We start from the raw sequence: 14,862 nt of genomic DNA, 5'->3' as shown, positions 1-14,862 counted from the left end.
CTGATGTCTTTTGGATAAGGCATTCTCTCGATTGCTTCAATCTTTGCCCTGTCCACTCGATCCCTCTTACAAAAATCTTGTGGCCAAGAACAATTCACTCATTTACCATGAAGTGGCACTTCTCCCGGTTGAGTACCAAGTTCGTCTCCTCACATCTCTGCAAAACTTTATTATGGTTGTGGAGACAATGGTCAAAAGAGGTTCCATAGATGGAGAAATCGTCCATGAAGACTTCCACAATTTACTCACAAAAACCATGAAATATAGTGGACATACACCTTTGAAAAGTAGCAGGGGCATTGCATAAACGAAAAGGCATACGTCTATAAGCATATGTACCAAATGGACAAGTAAAAGTGGTCTTCTCTTGATCGGCAGTTTTAAGATGAATTTGAGTGAAGCCAGAGTACCCATCAAGATAGCAAAAGTGAGTGTTTTTGGATAACCTTTCAAGCATTTGGTCGATGAACGACAACGGGTAGTTGTCCTTCCTGCTTGCCTTGTTCAACTTCCTGTAATCAATAAACATTCTATATCCTATAATAATTCTTTGAGGTATTAGTTCATTCTAATCATTAGGAACCACAGTCGTACCTCCTTTCTTGGGAACACAATGTACTCAACTTACCCACTTACTATCAGCTATAGGGTAGATAATACCTGCGGCTAGAAGTTTGAGGATTTCGGTCCTCACAACATCTTTCATCTTCGGGTTTAACCGTCGTTGATGATCAACAACTGGTTTAGCATCAGGCTCCAGATTGATAGTATGCTGACAAATAGATGGACTAATCCCCTTAAGATCATCAAGGGTGTAACCAATAGCACCTCGGTGCTTACGAAGGACCTCCAATAATTGCTCTTCTTCATATCCTGAAAGGTTAGAATTGATAATAACATGATATATTTTCTTTTCATCTAAATAAGCATAGTTAAGCGTACTGGGAAGAGGTTTAAGATCAAACACTGGGTCTTCTTTTGGTTTCGATAAAATTCCTAAATGTTCAACCGGAAGGTTGTGCTTCAGGATAGCAGGTTGTCTCAAGAATATATCATCTAGTTCATTCCTTTCCTGCATATGCATATCATTCTCGTGGTTTTCCATAAATTGTTGCAAAGGATCGTTAGGAGGAATAGCAATAGAAGCAAACTCTTCAATAATTTTATCATTACTAGGTAGATCGGTACCACGAGTTTGCTTCAAGAATTTAGAAAAGTTAAATTTATATGGCTCACCATTAAATTCAACATATACTTTTCCTTTCCTGCAATCTAGAATAGCTCCACAAGTTATGAGAAAAGGCCTACCAAAGATAATAGGGCAAAAAATATCTTGTACTGAACCAAGTACTAGAAAGTCGGTAGGATATTTTACCTTTCCACAAAGAACTTCAACATCTCGCACAATTCCAATTGGAGAGGTAGTTTCTTTATTTGTAAGATGAATCGTAACATCAACTTCTTCAATTTCACATGGTAGAATCTCATTCATGATCTCTTGATAAAGTCAAAAAGGAATAGCAGTAACACTGGATCCCAAATCACAAAGCCCATAATAATTATGATCTCCTATTTTAACAGATACAACTCTAGTACCTGAAATTGGGCCTTTATTCTTGGCCGTAACAAGGTTAGTGGAAACAGCACAAAAATTTATATTGGAATCCTCAATATTACTAGTAACAAGATCCTTGACTAATGCAACTTGAGGATCGACTTTAATCAGGTCCTCATGCTCATGAGTCGTTCTTTCACTTTTAATCAGGATGCGTGTGACAAAAGAATGCTCCCTCATCCTTGTGGGAAAAGGGGGCTTTTCATATTCAACTGCAGGCAAGATAGGGTCAACAACATTAATATCAACAGGTATATCCTTAAAAGGTTTATGATGTTGATCCTTCTTCTTCTCAGAAGAGTCAATATGAGAGGCAAAGTCTTTGCAAAAATCAATTAGAAGCTGGGTATCAAGACCAATCTTAGCACAAAAGGTATTAAAATAAATAGTTTTCACATAGCTCTCAATGTAATAACGCTCATAATTTATAATGGGTTCAATACCTTTATCAATCTCCTAGTCTTCAGTGTTCTTCTGGATCCTTTCAATAAGATCCCATTTAGCTTCAGTGCTTTTGTTGGAGAATACCCCACTAGAGGAAGCATCAAGCATCTCTTTATCTTGACGAGAAAGCCTTGCATAAAAAATTGTAAGAATAATTTCTTTGGAGAGCTCGTGATTGGAACATTTGAGCATTAAGGATTTCAATCTCCCCCAAACTTGAGCGATGCTTTCTCCATCACGAGACCAAAGTTATAAATATAATTCGCGTCTCGATGTATTTCATGAACAGGATAAAACTTTGCATAAACGAGAGGCATAAGATCTTGCCAATTTAGTAAATGAGAGTCATCAAGAAGCCTATACCAATCCAAAGCCTTATCTTTTAATGATAGGGAAAATAACTTTCTCATAACAAAATCCATCGATAAACCTACGAGCTTAAATAAGGAGCATAATTGTGAAAGATATAGCAAGTGTTCACCTGGATGTCTATCTCCTGCATATCGATTAGCCAAAACACAATTAATAATACCAATTGGTATTTTAAAAGGAACAATTTCAGTACGTCGGGGAGGCCTCTCCACCACAATAGTGTTGGGGCGGTTCCCCACTGCAACTTCTCAAACAACAACGCCAAAATTTGACACGTTGATAGCGACTTGCTTGCGTTGGTTTTTCCCTTGAAGAGGAAAGGGTGATGCAGCACAGGAGCAATAAGTATTTCCCTCAGTTTGAGAACCAAGGTATCAATCCAGTAGGAGAATCTCGTCAAGTCCAGAGTACCTGCACAAACACAAAAGAGCTTGCACCCAACGCTATAAAGGGGTTGTCAATCCCTTCAAGATTGTTTGCAAAGTGAGATCTGAAGGCGGAAAGTGCAACGAAGTAAAAAGTGTAAGGCTGAAAATATGGTGCGGAGTAGACCCAGGGGCCATAGTGTTCACTAGAGGCTTCTCTCAAAATAGCAAGTATCACGGTGGGTGAACAAATTAATGTCGAGCAATTGATTGAACCGCGCAAAGTCATGATGATATCTAAGGCAATGATCATACATATAGGCATCACGTCCGAGACAAGTAGACCGATACTTTCTGCATCTACTACTATTACTCGACACATCGACCGCTATCCAGCATGTATCTAGTGTATTGAGTTCATGACAAACAGAGTAATGCCTTAAGCAACATGACATGATGTAGAGGGATAATCTCAAACCAATGATGAAAACCCCATCTTTTTACCCTTGATGGCTGATGACCCACAAGTATAGGGGATCAATCATAATCCTTTCGATAAGTAAGAGTGTCGAACCCAACGAGGAGCAGAAGGATCTCACAAGTGGTTTTCAGCAAGGAAAAATCTGCAGGCACTGAAATTGTCGGTAACAAGTGATTGTGTGGTGATATGATTCGTAGAAAGCAACAAGTAACAAAATTAGCAATGGTGCAGCAAAGTGGCGCAATCCCTTATGTAGCAAGGGACAAGCCTGGACAAAGTCTTATAGGAGGAAAAACGCTCCCGAGGACACACGGGAATTTCTGTCATGCTAGTTTTCATCATGCTCATATGATTCGCATTCGTTACTTTGATAGTTTGATACGTGGGTGGACCGGCGCTTGGGTACTGCCCTTACTTGGACAAGCATCCCACTTATGATTAACCCCTCTCGCAAGCATCAGCAACTACGAAAGAAGAATTAAGACAAAGTCTAACCATAGCATTAAACTAGTGGATCCAAATCAGCCCCTTACGAAGCAATGCATAAACTAGGGTTTAAGCTTCTGTCACTCTAGCAACCCATCATCTACTTACTACTTCCCAATGCCTTCCTCTAGGCCCAAATAATGGTGAAGTGTTATGTTGTCGATGTTCACATAACACCACTAGAGGAAAAACAACATACAACATATCAAATTACCGAACGAATACCAAATTCACATGACTACTATTAGCATGACTTATCCCATGTCCTCGGGAACAAAAGTAACTACTCACGAAGCATAATAATATTCATGACCAGAGAGGTAATGAGTAGCATCAAGGATATGAACATAAACTCTTCCACCAAGTAATCCAACTAGCATCAACTACAAAGAGTAATCAACACTACAAGCAACCTTACAAGTACCAATCGGAGTCTCGAGACGGAGATTGGTTACAAGTGATGAACTAGGGTTTGGAGATGAGATGGTGCAGATGAAGATGTTGATGGTGACAAGTCCCCTCCGATGAGAGGAGTGTTGGTGATGACGATGGCGACGATTTCCCCCTCCGGGAGGGAAGTTTCCCCGGCAGGATCGTCCTGCCGGAGCTCTAGATTGGTTCTGCTCAAGTTCCGCCTCGTGGCGGCGGCGAAACCACGAAAAAGCTCCTCCTTGATTTTTTCCTGGACGAAACCCTTCATATAGCAAAAGAGGGGGGCAGTGCGCCAATGGGCTGCCCACAAGCCCTCATGGCGCGGCCTGGGGGGTGGCCGCGCCGTGCAGGCTTGTGGGCACCCAGTGGTGCCCCTCTGGCACTTCTTGGACCAGTATTTTTGATAAATCGGGAAAAATCCTCGTTGATTTTTACGGCGTTTGGAGTTGCACAGAATAGGTATCTCAACTTTGCTCCACTTTCAAGACAGAATTCCAGTTGCAAAATAAGATAGAAAAGGCATAAGAATTGTACCGTGAAGTGAAATAACAGCCAAAGAAGCGATAAATATCAACATGAAAACATGATGCAAAATGGATGTATCAACTCCCCCAAGCTTAGACCTCGTTTGTCCTCAAGCGAAAGCCAAGCTCAATAAATATGTCCACATGTTTAGGGAGAGAGGTGTCGACAAAAAAGATACGAACATGCATGCATCATGAGCAAGATCAAAACGGCAATACCAACATATAATCTCTCATGCTCAAGTGATAATTCCTTCACAAAGTAAAGCATGGATCAAGAACCTTACCGAGAAGTAACAACCGATAGCCTTTAGTCATTGAAGCAATTGCAATTTATCACAACATCAGAAAGAGTCAAATAAGAGCTTGTAAAGCAAATCCACATACTCAATCATTCTTTCGTTCTCTACAATTGCTACAACTCACGTGGTACTCATGAGATCAAAGTTTCAGCTCGACACATAGAAAGATAGGGGCTTACAGTTTGGCCTCCCGACTGCTTACCTCAAGGGTAATGTCAACAATAATAATTCATGAATTCTTACCTCCAAATTGACATATGAATATAGATCTTCCCCACGCATATGACGGTAGCCAAGATAAAGGCGAAATAAGGAATTGGTGAAGATAACCATGATTCTATCAAGGGCAAAAAGTAAATGTACAAGATAGGACCTTTGCAGAGGGAAGCAGAGGTTGTCTTGCGCTTTTGAGGTTTGGATGCGTGTCCTCTTAGTGCGGAGGAACATCACTTTATATTGCCTCTAGTGATAAAGAACTTTATTATGCAGTCTGTCGCTTTTATGTCTTCCTCATCACAGGTTTGTACAAAGCTTATTTTCCACACACTAATAGATCATACATATTAGAGAGCATTTTTTATTGCTTGCACCGATGACAACTTAATTGAGGGATCTTATTCAATCCATAGGTAGGTATGGTGGACACTCGTGGCAAAACTGGTTTGAAGGTTTATGGATGCACAAGTAGTATCTCTACTTGGTGTGGGAGGTTTTGGCTATTATGAGGTGGAAGCAATCGTCACATACTAAGGGATCTCTAATCATATAACATTGTTCAGAGCCAAGCAAACACAATTCATTACGTTGTCTTCCTTGTCCAATATCTACTTCTAGGCATGTAATAGTTTAGTGAGTGTTCACAATCATAGATGGTGTCAGAGATGATATATTTATATGTGAACCTCTCCTTCTTTATCACTTCCTATTAATTGCAACAATAAACAAGGTCTACGTTTGTCTACCCTCAACAAGTTTCAATCCTCATTCTTTTTATATGTGAACCCACACTTCCCATAAGATCTTTCATGCTTTTGTTCTATTCTCACTCTTTTGATCATGGCAAGAGGCAAAGCCCTTCAACTAAGACACTCTTTATTATATGGCTCACGAGCAAGAATACATTGGGGGCGACACAAAGCAAAACTCAAGATTAAAACACTAAGACTTTTAAACTACTAGAGAAAAAGAAAACTGAAAAGGAAAACTAGAACAAAGGTAAAGACAAAAGATGTGATGGTGATACGATACCGGGGCAACTCCCCCAACCATGGCACAAGCCAAGGAGATTGCCCATACCAATGCTCAGTTGTATTCCTTTGGTGGTGAAGGTGGATTTGTTGCAACATGAGTTTGATCCTCCGTCTTCCAAGGCATAGGTGCTCCATCATGGAAAGATGAACGAGTCTCCGGAATCCTCAAGTCTGCAGCCAACCGTATTGATTTAAATATATACTCATACTCACAGTTTTGGTTCTGCAGGTCATAGATCTGGGCCTGGAGTTGATCAATCCTGTCATAGAGCCTGGAAAGATGCTTCCCAATGTCATTGGCATCAATCATGTGCTTGTTGGTGAACTCTGTGATCATCATGTGGTTGGTGTTGAGTCCACGCTCCACCATCCCTTGGCACTTGAAGACTTGTTGCTCCGTTGCTTCGAGCCTCGTCTCCACGCTTCCGGTCTTCTTAGGCCCCTCAACGTCACGGATCTCGATAGATTGAGGGTGTTGCAGCACTCCCGTGAGGTAGGGATTGATGACCTTCTCGAAGATCTTGTCCTTCGGAGCTTTTGGGGAAGTCATGGCAATCTAGATCTGGAACAGAAACAGGCTTGAAACGAAAAACTGAGGAAATCTGCGTGATGCAGGGGTCAGACCAAACGGAAGTATATATAATGATTTTTTCCAGACCAGAAGGAGTACCCTCCACAAAAACGGAGTCCGGGAGGCGCATGAGGTGGCCACAAGCCCTCACGGCGCGGCCAGGGGTGGGCCTGCGCCGTGTAGGCTTATCGCCTCCTCGCGCACTTTCCGGACTACTTCCAATTTTTGTATTTTTTCAAATATTCCAAAATGGAGAAAATTTCCTACTTGAGAAGTTCTGGACTCTGTTTTCTTACCGAATCACATACCTTTTCGTTTTCGGAGTCTGAAACAGGCTGATAAATGTCCCTTAGGTATTCTTCCGGAGTGATGGTATTGATAATATTGCTTTCAACATTTATGGGAGTACCTGAGATATAATGCTTGATTCTTTGCCCATTTACCACTCTCGGACAATTACCTTCCGTGTTGTTGATCTTGATAGCACCGGAACGATATACTTCCTCAACAACATAGGGACCTTCCCATTTAGAGAGAAGCTTGCCTGCAAAGAATCTTAAACGAGAGTTATATAACAAGACATAATGACCTACATTGAACTCACGCTTTTGTATCCTCTTATCATGCCACCTCTTAACCTTCTCTTTGAACAGCTTGGCATTCTCATATGCCCGAGTTCTCCACTCATCAAGCGAGCTAATATCAAATAACCTCTTCTCACCGGCAAGTTTGAAATCAAAGTTGAGCTCTTTGATTGCCCAATAAGCTTTATGCTCTAGCTCAAGAGGTAAGTGGCATGCTTTCCTATACACCATTTTGTACATAGACATGCTCATGGGATTCTTATAGGCAGTTCTATAAGCCCACAGTGCATCATCGAGCTTCTTAGACCAATTCTTTCTAGACTTGTTGACAATCTTTTGCAGAATCAGTTTAATCTCTCTATTACTTAGCTCTACTTGACCTCTGGACTGAGGATGGTAGGGAGACGCAATTCTATGGTTGACATCCTACTTAGCAAGCGTTTTACGGAAAGCACCATGAATGAAGTGTGAACCACCGTCGGTCATTAGATATCTAGGGACTCCAAATCTAGGGAAGATAACTTTTTTCAGCATCTTGATAGAGGTGTTGTGATCAGTTGTGATCAGCACTACTAGTGGGGATAGCTTCTACCCACATAGTGACGTAATCAACAACAACTAGGATATGAGTATACCCGTTGGATTTTGGAAAAGGTCCCATATAATCAAAGCCCCAAACATAAAATGGTTCAATGACAAGTGAATAGTTCATAGGCATTTCCTGATGTTTACTAATATTACCTATTCTTTGACATTCGTCACAAGACAAGACAAACTTACGGGCATCCTTGAAGAGAGTAGGCCAATAGGAACCTGATTGCAATACCTTGTGTGCAGTTCTATCTCCCGCATGGTGTCCTCCATAGGCCTCGGAGTGACACTTCTGTAGGATTTGTCCCTGTTCATGTTCAGGTACACAACATCTAATAACACCATCTACTCCTTCCTTATAAAGGTGAGGATCATCCCAAAAGTAATGTCTCAAGTCAAAGAAGAATTTCTTCGGTTGCTGGTACGTGAAACTAGGTGGTATGTATTTGGTGACGATATAGTTTGCATAATCAGCATACCACGGTGCACTACGTGAAGCATTGATGACATTCAGTTGCTCATTGGGAAACCTATCATCAATAGGTTGTGGGTCATCTAGAACGTTCTCTAACCTAGACAAGTTATCTGCTACTGGGTTATCAGCACCCTTTTTGTCGACAACGTGCAAATCAAATTCTTGTAGCAAGAGAACCCATCTGATAAATCTAGGTTTAGCGTCTTTCTTCTCCATGAGGTACTTAATAGCAGCATGATCAGTGTGAATAGTAACTTTGGAATCAACTATGTAAAACCTGAACTTTTCACATGCAAACACGACTGCTAAAAACTCCTTCTCCGTAGTAGCATAGTTTCTCTAGGCACTATCTAGAGTTTTACTAGCGTAGTGAATAACATTCAACTTCTTATTGACTCTTTGCCCTTGAACAACACCAACAGCATAATCTCTATGTCGGGACCCCGATCCTAAGTCATAGGAATCCAGCCTCTAACACATCACATCTCTCTGTGGTCTCACGCACGGTTATCCCCACGGCTGCAGCCTTACCTTAGCCGGGACCGTTTTCTCCTTTTGAATCATGTATGCAATAGTGTCGCTAGCAATCCAATGTCAAAGAAACCGGATCGACATGTCTAGTCATAAACTAAAGCGGCAGTTTCGTACAGGGGCAGGCATACATGACCCAGCAAAGCAGGTGTCGGTCACCAGCGAATGTAGATGGGTCGTAGCAATCTACAAGGACTCCATTACAATGCGTGACATTTCCCAAACGGACAGACACAACAGCTAAGAAGGACACATGCCGGTCAACCAATGTTTCCGGAGCAGTAGCGAACTACCATGGCTCGATGGAATCACAAAGGGGCATTTCCCCGTAAGGAGTGCTACTAAGGCATACGACTAGGTATTCAAACCCCATACATATCAAGTACAACATACGTACGCATGGCATACCGATATGTATAGATACATCGATGGCATCACAACATAACCATAAACATACAAACTTTATTTAGAAGGCTCGGAAGAACCTCACACATAATATTACACAGATAGGGGTCTCATGACCCATCATCACAATTCATACACACGAGTCTTACAAGCCAGCGGAAGAGTAAAACTGTCTGAGTACAGACAGATGGAAAGATAAAGGCACATGGCATGACTATCTACAGACCCAACCTAGGGCCAGATCGTAGCTGGGACACCAGCTACTCGTCGTCGTCAACGTCAAGGTAGAACCCTCCATTAGGGTCATTAACAACCTTTGCAACAATTTATTAAGAAAATGTGAGTACAAAAGTATGCAGCAAGACTTTAGGATAATCTATCTACTCATGCAATGTATCATCAAGGAGTTGTGGGGTTTCATGCAGAAAGCCAACATTTGACTCTTGGCTAGACAACTTGCATTTTTTCAATAGTTTTGACAACTATGTTTCTCGCACACGAGTCCACTAACACCACAACAATACTCCATCATGGAATCATTCCGTCTCCCTACGGAAATGCCATCCATGACACTCACACTTGTCTTGACAATTTTATGAGTAGCCATTATAGTTATCTATGAACAACATATGTTTCCAAGTAGTCCATATCCGCGGACGCGGCTATTCGAATATATCGTAACCCTGCAGGGGTGTACTTCTTTACACACGCTCTCTCCACTTATCGCCATGTGAACGTCATGCACCTCGGCAACCTTCAAGCGGAAGCCCAGCGAGGGAGTCGGCCACGACCGTTAACCATGCTAATACTTAGTCCAGGTCTATCGCCTATCTGAGGGTAACCCGCACGGAAGTCCGGCCGAGGTTTCTGCCACGGCCCCAAGCGATGTGCGCAGGGTTCCCAAGCCCACCATCCGGGTGCCACTTGGTACACCGTGCCACTGCCTGCTGCATCATAGCCCACCTCTAAGGTAAGCACCATGCACGGCCTCCAGCATGACTATAAACACCAGAAACTACTTGCAACTCCTGGACCGAGTACTAAGCGGTTAATAAGTCGAGCGGGGTCATATTTCAGGGCCCAGCATGTGGTAGTATCTTGTCTTGGATTACATACACGGAACTCAGTTCCTAAGGACGGTTCCAATGAAACAACCCATCATGTACTCCTACATAGTCTTTCACCGGTACCTTTACCAAATCAGGTTCAACACACAACCTTTACAAACTGAACACATTCTCACGATCCTGTTCATCACCCAGATGATAGACCATACACAACTCTAAGCATAGCATGCATAGCAGGATAAGGCACATCATGGCTCAAGCATCTATCATGTATGCTAGGTTGCAAGGTTCAGCTATTTACTATGACAAGGACAGGTCATGCAAAGGAAGTGGGTTCAACTAACGCGGTAAAAGCATTGAAAGCATTTTGACCTAATGCAATAAATAAGAGCAGGAGCGAGAACATGGGATTTATCGGGATGATCAAAAGGTTGCTTGCCTTGTTGCTCAGCAGAGGGGTGATATCCGTCAGTCGGATAATCAGACGTATCCGGAGGGGCGGAGCCTACCGGAATAACAACAATCAATCAATATCAAACATATGCAACAAAATGATGCATGAAATGCAATGTAGCATGGTTTGAGATGACTAACACAACCTTTTGGGTGACCTTGATTTGAATTCATAATTCAAATATCATTTGAATTATCATTTAGCAAATTCTTCTAATTGATTTGACCTGATGATGTTTCATAACTTTTTTTTCATGCATGAAAATAGCACCATTGGATTCCCTGAATTTTTCTGATCCTTTCACATATATTATTTGTCAAATTTGGAGTTATATTCAATTTTCTATGAATTTCCAAAATTCTGAACTTATTCTGGAATTATTTTTAAACAGAAAAGGCTTTATTGCATGAGCATGACATGAGCAGGTCCAGCTAGCCGTTGAAAGTCAAACCTGACCAGTGGGACCCACTGGTCAGTGAATCCGGCCAGGTTTTAGTTAAATTTAAACTTAATTATGTCATTAACAGAGTAGGACCCACCTGTGAGTGTGTGTTTAAGTTTTTATTTAATTAATAATTTTTATTAGAATAATCCTAATTAGCCTGGGGGCTGGCCCCACTTGCCAGTGACTCAGGGAGTCAGATCCACCAGCGGCGAGGTGGATCTCACCAGCGATGAGCCTCCGGTGACCACAGAGACGACGGAGGGGCTCAGGATTTCCATTCTGGCGACCAAACTTCATGCGGAGGGCACCAGACGAACGACACTTCACCCGCGGCTGCATTTTTGCACGCAGTAGGGGGTGAAATGGCCGGAGATGACGCCGGCGACGAGCTTGGCGGCGGCCGAAACTCGGGCTATGTCGGGATCGACGAAACCGAAGGCAAAACGAGCGGGGCTTAGCTCTTAGAGCACGTACGCAACGCACTGAAGCCATTGGTGGCCTTAGAATGACCAACCGATCACCGGAGAGTTACCGGCGATGAGGTCCCGCGGCGGATCTCGTCGGCCTCCGGTGGAATCGGGGCCTAGAGGAAGGAATCGAGGGGGAAAACTTGGGGGAAAGAACCCTGAGCTCACGGGGAGTGCAGAGGCGACGAAAGTGGGCTCGGGGATGGCCTGAGGAGGGAGAACGACGGCGGCGAGCTCCGGTGACCCGAGGAGGAAGATGACGGCGTCACGGTGTCTCAGGAGTTCTTGGCGTCGCGTGACTGGCTGGAGATCTTCAGGGGATCAAGGCAAAGCTAACGCGCAGCTCAGGAGCGAGGAAGAGAGGCGGGAGCGACTGCTAGCTCGAGCTCGAGCTCGCGGTCATGGCGGCCGAGAGGGGAAGAAAGAAGGGGAGAATGGAGAGGGAGAGAACTCGAGGAGGTCTTCGGGGAGCTTATCCCCTTCGCGCGTGCGCGATGCGGTGGCCAGGCAGGCACGCAACTGCGTGGGCGCGCCGGGAGGAGTGGCGGCCACCTCCTGCTCCGACTAGCACAAGGAAGACAACGACGCTGGAGTGGGCTGGGCCTCAGGTGAGCGACAGGTAAGTGTTTTCTTATTTCTTTTCTTTTTTGTTTTCTGTTTTATTCTTACTGACTTTGTTTTGTTTTATTTTTGGCTCCAAACTAATTCTAAAAATAGTTTGAAAATACCAAAGTGTTAGTTGGAATATTTCCAACCACATATAAAGTTTTCAACTTATTTGGAAACTTTAATATATTTGAAATCAAATATATAATTGATTTCAGTAGCTTTTAACTTAATTTTAAAATGCCAAAGTAATTTGAAAATATGTTTCATCTCTGATATCTTGCTTTCAACAATTATCAGAAAAGATTACTTTTATAATGGCCATTTTGGGTTCATTGATTTTGGCAACAATTGGAATTCTTTTGAATATGGAGTTTGGTGAGGTTTTTCTTTGATTTCATTTCCTTCCTTGAGTGCAATTCAAATTCTTAAGATGCAATGGAAGAAAACATGAGCTCAAACTTGCTAAACCCTAATGGGGATCAGGGATGTGACAACTCACCCCCACTCAAAAGAATTTCGTCCCAAAATTTGGAAGTCGTCGGGAATAGCGCGGGATACTCAAGTCGAAGACGATCCTCTCTTTCCCATGTTGCTTCTTTTTCAGAGTGATTTGACCAATGAAATCTAAGAAACTTGAGGTTTCGACGTCGAGTGGTACGCTCAACTTGATCTAGAATACGCACCGGGTATTCTCGGTAAGAAAGGTTATCTTGGAGATCAAGCGTTTCGTGGTCCACTTCGCGGGTAGGATCCGAAAAGCAACGCCTGAGTTGTGGGACGTGGAATACATCATGAACCTTGGAAAGATGCGGAGGAAGTTCCAATTGGTAGCCAACTTCTCCTTGTTTGGCAAGAATGCGAAAAGGACCAATGTAACGAGGAGCCAACTTGCCCTTGATACCGAATCGATGGGTACCCTTCAAAGGTGTAACCCGAAGGTAAGCCTTCTTGTCAACTTCAAAGGTCACAGCCTTATGATGACGATCATATTGGCTCTTTTGACGAGACTGGGCTGTTTTCAAGTTTTCACGAATAATGCGAACTTGCTCTTCTGCATCCTGGATCATATCCGGACCAAAGAGTTGCCTCTCTCCGGTTTCTGACCAATTAAGAGGTGTTCGACATCTTCGTCCATAGAGAACTTCAAAAGGAGCTTTGCCCAAGTTTGATTGATAACTATTGTTATAGGCAAATTCGGCGAATGGAAGACACTTCTCCCAATTCATACCGAACGATATAACACAAGCTCGGAGCATATCTTCTAGGATTTGATTCACTATTTCTACTTGACCACTTGATTGTGGATGGAAAGCAGTGCTAAACGATAAGTGAGTCCCCATGGCTTTCTGAAAACTCTCCCAGAAGCGAGAAGTAAAGATACTTCCACGGTCTGAGTTAATCTCCAGAGGAACACCATGAAGAGACACTATTCGAGAGATATATAACTCTGCTAGCTGGCTAGATGTTATACTCTCACGAACTGGAAGAAAATGAGCTACTTTGGAAAGACGGTCGATGACCACAAAGATAGCATTATTTCCTTTCTTGGTCTTGGGAAATCCGGTGATGAAATCCATACTGACTTTATCCCATTTCCATTCAAGAATAGCTAAAGGTTGAAGGGTGCCAGCAGGCCTTTGATGCTCTAGCTTAACTCAACGACAAACGTCGTAGTTAGCAACGAACTCAGCAATTTCTCTCTTCATCCTAGTCCACCAAAACCTCTGGCGTAGGTCTTGATACATCTTAGTACTACCAGGATGAATGGTGAGAGCAGAATCATGAGCCTCCTTAAGGATTAACTGCCTTAGATGTGGATTCTTAGGAACCACTAGACGATTCTGGAAGAACACAACAACTTGATCATTCATGGAGAATTCCTTAGCGTTTCCGCTAATAATATTCCCCTTGATCTATGATATACCCTTATCACGCTTCTGGCCAGCTATGATTTGATCCTTAAGAGTAGGCTTGGCCACCAGGTTAGAAAGGAATCCTTGAGGAACAATGTGAAGATTTAACTTCCGAAATTCCTCATAGAGATGTGGTTGACCTCATTGTAGCATCAGGTTGTTACAATAAGACTTACGACTTAGTTCATCAGCCATAACATTGGCCTTCCCCGGGGTGTAAGTTATCCCTAAGTCATAATTCGTGATCAACTCAACCCACCGTCTTTGCCTAAGATTCAAATCCGGCTGGGTGAAGATATATTTCACACTTTGGTGATCAGTGAATATTTCACAACGATTACCAAGAAGGTAATGTCACCAGGTTTTAAATGCATGGACTACAGCTGCAAGCTCAAGATCATGTGTAGGATAATTATCCTCATGTGGACGCAACTGTCGAGATGCGTATGCAATCACATGATGATCCTGCATGAGAACGC

This window comes from Hordeum vulgare, chromosome 1H (genome assembly GCF_904849725.1).
Source record: "Hordeum vulgare subsp. vulgare chromosome 1H, MorexV3_pseudomolecules_assembly, whole genome shotgun sequence".
In the NCBI taxonomy this organism is placed as follows: domain Eukaryota; kingdom Viridiplantae; phylum Streptophyta; class Magnoliopsida; order Poales; family Poaceae; genus Hordeum; species Hordeum vulgare.
The sequence above is the reverse complement of the archived record's forward strand: the minus strand, read 5'-3'. Positions refer to the sequence as shown.